General features: G+C 35.9%; 1 non-coding gene across 1 annotated transcript; it reads left to right on the top strand.

Annotated features, from left to right (window-relative positions):
* Nucleotides 1-5,046: 5,046 nt before the first annotated feature.
* On the top strand, nt 5,047-5,153 carry LOC136228192 (small nucleolar RNA R71). The gene has a single exon (XR_010688525.1). It is a non-coding gene; the product is annotated as a small nucleolar RNA R71 (small nucleolar RNA).
* The last annotated feature ends 3,191 nt before the right edge of the window (nt 5,154-8,344 follow it).

Here is an 8,344-nt window from a genome sequence, read left to right on the forward strand (position 1 = left end):
CCAAAGAATTGAGCATATCTGAATTGCAGAAAGCGTTTCCCCTCGTCATGGTTATAAATGGGAAACCATGCACCATATCGATCGGAGATATCAACTTTCCCTTTTTGAGAAGAAGTGTGTTTTTGAACATTTTTCAAAGACTTAGTCATGTCTGTGAGAGAAAAGAAAATGAAGTCTGTAGGATTTGAGAATTTGAGAAAGAAATTCAGAAAGATGAAATGAAATGGAAGAAGTCTGATCCTACAGGAATATATAAATCCTATAAGTGAAAGGTTGTGTCTGTTAGAAAGAAAAAGGTGCCAAAGTGATACCTCTCTGATTCAACTGACAGAAATTTTAAAGAAAGAAGACTGTAATCCCTTACAGTTATTTCAAATGCAAAAAGACAAAAAAAATTCCCAATTGAGATTTTCGGAATCTCAACTGAGATTTCCAAATCCTGGAATATGAAAAATCTCAACTGAGATTTTGGAATATTTAATTTCTCAATAACACTTAACACTTAATGAAATCATTTTCAAAACATGACTAAATTAAAATTTTAATGCGAACAAAACTCATTTGTACACAAAAATAAAAATAAAAATAAAAATAAAAATTAAAGTAAATAAAATAAAAATAAAAATAAATAAATTAAAAAGAAAAAGAATAAGAATGATGAACATAAAACAAGAAAAAACTATAAATTAAAAACATGAAAACTAAATAAATTAATTTTCGTAGAATTTATCCACGGATTCAATTGCTTGAATTGGAGCTCCGTCGAAATAAATCTTGCAACGATTACCATTGACCTTAAATCGTTCGCCATTAGACTTTTCTAGGTCCAATGTTCCGTAATCAAATGTTTTAACAACCAAAAATGGTCCAGCCCATCTAGATTTTAGCTTACCTGGAAATAATTTTAATCTCGAATTAAAAAGTAAGACTTTATCCCCAACATTAAAGTTTTTAATTCTGATTTTGGCATCATGCCACTTTTTAATTTTTTCCTTATAAATTCTTGCATTTTCGTAGGACAAATAGCGTAATTCATCCAACTCGTTTAAGTCAAACAAACGCTTTTTCCCTGCGCTTTGCAAATCATAATTAAGGGTTTTTATAGCCCAATATGCTTTATGTTCTAATTCAACCGGCAAATGACAAGCTTTACCATAGACTAATCTATAAGGTGTCATTCCGATGGGTGTTTTAAATGCAGTACGGTATGCCCATAATGCATCGTTAAGTTTATGTGCCCAGTCTCTTCTAGAAGACGAAACTGTTTTCTCAAGTATCCATTTGAGTTCTCTATTTGAAATTTCTGCTTGACCATTCGTAAGAGGCATCTCATCTTTCCTTCCTATATTCCCTGTTCTTTGACATTTATCACAACGGATAATAAATGAACGGACATCTTTAAACAGAGTAGGCCAAAAGAATCCGCATTCAAGTATTCTAGCTGCTGTTTTGCTTACGCTATTATGACCTCCGTAAGCGCTAGCATGACATTCTAATATTATAGAGTCATGTTCAAACTCACTAACCCATCTCCTAAGTATTCCATCGCCACATGTTTTGAACAAGAATGGATCTTCCCAAAAATATTTCTTAACTTCTGAAAAGAATTTCTTCTTTTGCTGAGAAGTCAATCCATCTGGCACAACATGTGCGGCTAAGTAATTGGCAATGTCCGCATACCATGGAGCTATGACACTTTATACTTGCATGAGATGTTCATCGGGGAAATCATCTCGAATGCCTGATGTTTCACCGATGGGACCGTTTTCATCCTCAAGTCTTGATAGATGATCGGCGACCAGGTTTTCAACTCCCTTTTTGTCTTTAATCTCAATGTCAAATTCTTGCAATAGTAAAACCCATCTAATAAGACGTGGTTTTGCATCTTTCTTAGCAAATAAATATCGTAAAGCTGCATGATCAGTATAAATGATGACTTTAGATCCTAACAAATAAGATCGAAATTTATCACATGCAAAAACTACTGCTAACATTTCTTTTTCAGTTGTGGTGTAATTTAGCTGTGCACCGGACAAAGTGTGACTCGCATAATATATAACATGAAGTTTCTTATCCTTCCTTTGACCTAATACACATCCTACAGCTAAGTCACTCGCATCACACATAATTTCGAAAGGTAGATTCCAATCGGGTTTCGATATTATAGGTGTACTTACTAAAGCCGTTTTCAAGGTATGGAAAGCTTGTAAACAATCTTTATTAAAATCAAAAGTTGAATCCTTCATAAGCAAATTAGTAAGTGGTTTGGAGATTACAGAAAAGTTCTTTATAAACCGTCTGTAAAAACCTGCATGACCCAAAAATGATCTCACTCCCTTAACAGTGGTTGGTGGGGGTAATTTTTCTATAACTGAAGTCTTTGCTCTGTCCACCTCTAAACCTTTTTCAGATATCTTATGACCTAAAACAATTCCTTCGTCTACCATGAAATGACATTTTTCCCAATTTAATACTAAATTCGTTTCCTCACATTTAGACAATACTTTATCTAAGTTCTGTAAACATGCATCGAAAGAATCTCCATAAACTGAAAAATCATCCATAAAAACTTCCATTATGTCTTCAATGAAGTCATTAAATATTGCTGTCATACATCGTTGAAATGTTGCTGGTGCATTACATAGACCAAAAGGCATTCTCCTATATGCAAATGTTCCATAAGGACATGTGAATGTTGTTTTATCTTGGTCATCCGAGTAAATGTAAATTTGAAAGAATCCGGAGTAACCGTCTAAGAAACAATAAAATGCATGCCCGGCTATCCTTTCGATCATTTGATCAATGAAAGGTAGAGGAAAATGATCTTTCCTAGTAGCTTTATTTAGGTTCCTATAGTCTATACAAACCCTCCAACCGGTGGTGGTTCGTGTAGGTATCAGTTCACCTTCATCATTTCTTACAACAGTTATGCCTCCCTTTTTAGGTACACAATGGATTGGACTAACCCACTCACTATCCGAGATCGGATAAATGATTCCATTGTCTAAAAGTTTAGTAATCTCATTTTTGACTACTTCTTTCATGTTCGGATTTAAGCGTCTTTGCCTATCCGCTTTAGGTGGCTTATCCTCTTCTAAGTGAATTCTGTGCATAACTATACTAGGATTAATTCCTTTTAAGTCTGAATTTTGCCATCCCATACTTCCTATCCTATTTCTAACAACTTCTTTCAATTTTTCTTCTTGAGCGCTTGTTAATTTGTTAGAAATAATTATAGGTAGAGAATCGCCTTCGCCTAAGAAAGCGTACCTCAAATGACTGGGTAACTCTTTAAGTTCTAATTTAGGGGGTGTTACAATTGAAGGCGGAACTGGTCCATCTTCTCGAATCAAAGGCTCTGGGTCCTTATCATCTAATTCCTCACCTATTATAGGTTCAATTATTTCTTCACTCTGAATTACATCATTGACACATTCCTCGACTAAATCAAGTTTCATACAAGCGAATTCCTCCATAGGGTATTTCATCGCTTTGTTCATATTAAACTCGACCTTATCTTCTCCTATCCTTAAAACTACTTTCCCTTCCGACACATCTACTAGAGCGCGTCCCGTGTTCATAAACGGTCTACCAAAAATTAAAGGGCAGTTTACATCATATGCAAAGTCTAATATAACAAAATTGGTAGGAAAAATAAATTTATCGACTTTGACTAAAACATCTTCAATTATACCATATGGCCTCTTAGTGGTTTGATCCGCTAATTGCAAAACCATATTGGTACGTTTGATATCTTCTTCTAAACCTAACTTGTTAAAAATAGACAACGGCATTAAGTTTATACTTGCTCCTAAATCACAAAGACAACTTGGGAATTCAATATCTCCCAATTTACACGGAATGGTAAAACATCCGGGATCCTTGAGTTTTGTGGGCAAATTACTTGATACTATTGAACTACAGTCTTCAGTTAACGAGATGGATGAGATTCCTTCCCAACTGATTTTCTTCGAAATCAAATCCTTTAAAAACTTACCATAGTTAGGAATTTGTGTGATTGCATCCATAAATGTCAAATTGATGTGCAAATTTTTGAGTTTATCCAAAAACGTTAGAAGTTGTTTATCATAGTCCTTATTTCGGACTTTGTGCGGAAAAGGTGGCTTGGGTACAAAAGTTTTGGTACTTGTGTCAAATGGTGAACTATTTGTGTTTAAGATATCTTCTTTGGACTTTGGTAAATCAGTTCCTGGTAATGTTGCATCTTTGGGCATTTCAGGCCCTTGATAATTTTTTCCTGAACGAAGAGTAATAGCCTTCACCTGCTCTTTCGGATTTTCTTCCGTATGGCTGGGAAGACTTCCCTCTTTTCGGGATGGAATTGATTTAGCAAGTTGACCAATTTGAACCTCCAAATTATGGATGCTAGATGAGTGGTTTTTAATAAGCTGGTCGAATTTATTTTCGATCCGTTTAAAACCATCGTCGTGATTACTTATTTTTCCACTGATAGCATCTATAAACTTGTCGATTTTAGAAGATAAAGTGCTAATCGTATCTCTTGACTGATTTTGATAATTAGTGGTACGATTTTGATTAGCACTGGTATTATTGTTACTGTTATCTTTCCAGTTAAAGTTAGGATGATTCCTCCATCCAGCATTATAGGTATTAGAATAAGGATTATTAGTTTGGTTTTGCCCTTGGACAAAATTTACCTGTTCGATCTCACTCATATTTTCGTAGTCCACATCCGTTTGGAATGGATTACCATTGGTATCGCGTGGTGCCATAAATTTGTCAATTTTGTGCGATAAATCAGAAAATTGGGCTTGTAGCATCGCGACTGGATCAAGTTCAACTATACCTTTAACTGATGGTGTGGTTGAGGATGATGGTTTTGCCACCGGCATATGTCCACGTTCCGCGGGCCACATACTGCTGTTGATTGCCATTTCCTCCAAAAGTTCTCTCGCTTGGGCTGATGTTTTCTTCATAAATAGCCCTCCCGAGATAGCATCTAATGAACCCCTAGTTGTAGGATTTAGTCCAATGTAAAATGTTTGCATTAAAAGTTCAGCGGGTAATTGGTGGTGTGGGCATAAACGTTGAAGTTCTTTAAAACGTTCCCAAGTTTCATAAAGAGTCTCATTATCATTTTGAGAAAAAGATGTTAACTCCTTTATAACTCTTGCGGTTTTTGCTAAAGGAAAATATTTAGATAAAAACGCTTGGGCTAATTGTTCCCAAGTGGCAAAAGTTGCGGCTGGCATAGAAGTTAACCATTCTTTGGCTCTATCCTTCAAAGTGAAGGGAAAGAGACGAAGTTTGATTGCTTCTGCAGTCACATCTGGGATTTTAAAAGTATCACAAATTTCAAGGAAATTTGTTAAATGGGTGTTAGGATTTTCGTTAGGTAACCCGTAAAATGTTACATTATTTTGCAACATATTAAGCAAAGCTGGCTTAATTTCAAATTGATTTGCGGTGATTCTGGGTCTAACGATACTATTGGTCACACCGGCCACACCTGGCCTAGCGTAATCCATAAGTGTTGGTGGGTCTGCCATTTTTTCTGGCTCGGTATATGTTTTTACTGGGGTCTTATTTTTGTTTTTCTTATTTTTCTTGTTCTTCCTAATGGTTTTCTCAATTTCTGGGTCTATAGGGTCTGGTACAATGCCTGAACTTCGAGAACTGCGCATGAACCTGAAATCTTGCACGAACCGAAACTACCTACAAAACAGAATTTGAAAAATAAATAAATTAGTAAATGAAAATTATTAAATTATAAAAGTTAAAATAAGTATGTTTAAACCTAGATTCGAAATAAAACACGAAAAATTTAAAATTTTGTCAAAAATTTTGGCGTTCCCCGGCAACGGCGCCAAAAATTTGTTGAGCGATTTTCGCAAGTGCACGGTATACGCTTGTAGTAATAAAAGATATCGAACCCACACGGAACGCTTTTTAACTAAAACTTTATTTAATTCGGTTTTAATCACGTGTTTAGGTTTAATAAAAGAAATACGTTTAATTGATTGTATTGGTTTTGGTAAATTAGGATTAGATAGAAGGATTATATCGAGTTTAGAGAACAGTTCTGTTTTGGAATTTTGATTACAAAACAGATACTTCCGTAATTGGAATAAATAATAGGTATAAAACTTATTTTCATAAAGCAAAGAAAACAACTTTAACTTTGTAAGATTATGGACATGTAACAATATAGCGATTTATTCAATTAAATGGCTTTGAACTGTAGAAACCCCCCTGATGTTGAGGTGATTTCTACCTTAATCAAACTAGTATTTTATGTCTGATAAGCCGCGATCAGCGATCATGTCATCCATAAAAACTAAATCTGTCAAGTGTTCAACAAAGTTCTTATATGAATAAGATGGAATAGAACGTTTTAATAAAAACACCAATTTATCATTTTGAAAATCATTTTGTCAGAACAATATCAAAATAATCAACAGTAAGAATATATTGAATAAATAGGTATATCATTAATGAAATGTGAACTTTCACAAGTTAACAGAGAAGTAGAAACTTGGATAGCATTGTAACGAAAACTTTGAGATCCGGGTTGTCAATCTTTCTCTCAAACTCCGTAGGTGCGTCAAACCTCATGCGCTTCAGCCGTCAATTCTTCTCGCTGGATCTTCGGAATAGAGACTGATCTCGTCTACTACCAGAATGAAAACTAAACTAATACTGTTTTTGTAACTAATCTAATAACAATTCGTGTACAGCACGATTGTTTACACAGAAATGAAATCTAACTTTCTGATTCTTTTCTGAATCAGAAACTCAACATAATAACTTTCTTCTCTAATTTCTCTAACTTTTTCCAACCTTGATTTCTGAAATGGATCACTTATTTATAGTTGTTGAAGGGTTGTAAATGATGGGTCGTGTCCGCTGGTGAAGGGTTGCTTTTATCCGAACGAACAGACGCGTTTTTCCGATTTAAAACATGTGTTTTGTGTGCAGAATGGTTCGCTGTCGCGACTGAGATTCTGAAAATCTCAATCGCGACAGGGGGTATAGGGACGAGTGAAAACTTTGTTTTTCTCCCGAGCTGGCTTCCGTAGGTCGCGACTGAGATTCTCAAAATCTCAGTCGCGACAGAGAGAATTTTCCCTGTCTCTCGACTGCTTTTCGTCCTTCTTGAGCGTTCTTCTGGCTGTTATGCGTTCTCGGTACGTTTTTTAGGTTTTTCCTCCATTTTAGCTCCATTTTCGCTCCGTTTTCGCTCCTATTTGGATTTAACCAAATAATTAAGTACCTTGCATCAAAGAAGTAAATAAAGACGTAAAAGTATTCCAAATGAATATAATTAACATGATTTTAATGTAATTTTAACGTATTTATATATGATATTTTAGGTATATTTTGGGCTTAACAGCCTGTCATACCAAGCACGTGGTGCTTGCTGATAGGGGCGTTTCGTCCCTATCTTTTAGCGTGATTTACTGTTTAGTTTTAGATGAAATAAATAAGTTTAATTGCAAAAATAAAGTGTTTTAAATAAAATAACGAAATAAAAATAAATTCCGTACTTACGGTTAATTTTCCCTATTTTTGATTTAATTAGAAATAGAAACGTCAAGCTAACTCGGCTCTCGAGAATTGTGTTTCAGGTACGAGCAAGGGGTGAAATTCCACCAACATACGCGGGGCGTGCCTCCTTTTACGCGGGGTGTGGAACATTTGGTCAGAAATAATTGTTCAATCCACAGGCACCACGTGGGATCTAGTCACCAATACGCGGGGCGTATCAACCACCACGCGAGGCGTGGAAACATGTGTCAGAAATGATAAGCCTAATCCTGAAAGTCAGACTGCATGGTCTCCCTGAGTCAACTACCCTATGCAGGACATACCACCTTACACGCGAGACGTGTAAGGAAGCTCTTCAATGCAAAAAAGCTCAGAGACTCATTTACGCAGGGCGTGTTTAGACTACGCGAGGCGTAAAAGGGCCAAATCAAGCAATAAAATCTCAGAAACTTAATCACGCGGGGTGCATCCCAGACTACACGAGGCGTGATTGAGACAACAAGATCTGGACTTGGTCCACATGCAGGAGATTTCTGACGGAATGGGCAATTACGCGGGGCGTACTCCACCATACGCGAGGCGTATCATAGGAAATTTGCACAAAATCATGTTCCTCCATGCTTGTATCTTATGAAATTACAACTTTGCCCTAGCTTGATGTGTATAAATAGGGGCTGAATCTACACCTTTGGAGACATCTTGGATATACCATTGTTATTATAGTTTAAACTCTTGTTATTTTTGTGTGAGATTGTATTTTACATAGCAATCCTCTTCCACCTTGAGAGTTTGTTCGTTGATTCCGGCATTCCGT

Source organism: Euphorbia lathyris, chromosome 4 (genome assembly GCF_963576675.1).
Source record: "Euphorbia lathyris chromosome 4, ddEupLath1.1, whole genome shotgun sequence".
NCBI lineage: Eukaryota > Viridiplantae > Streptophyta > Magnoliopsida > Malpighiales > Euphorbiaceae > Euphorbia > Euphorbia lathyris.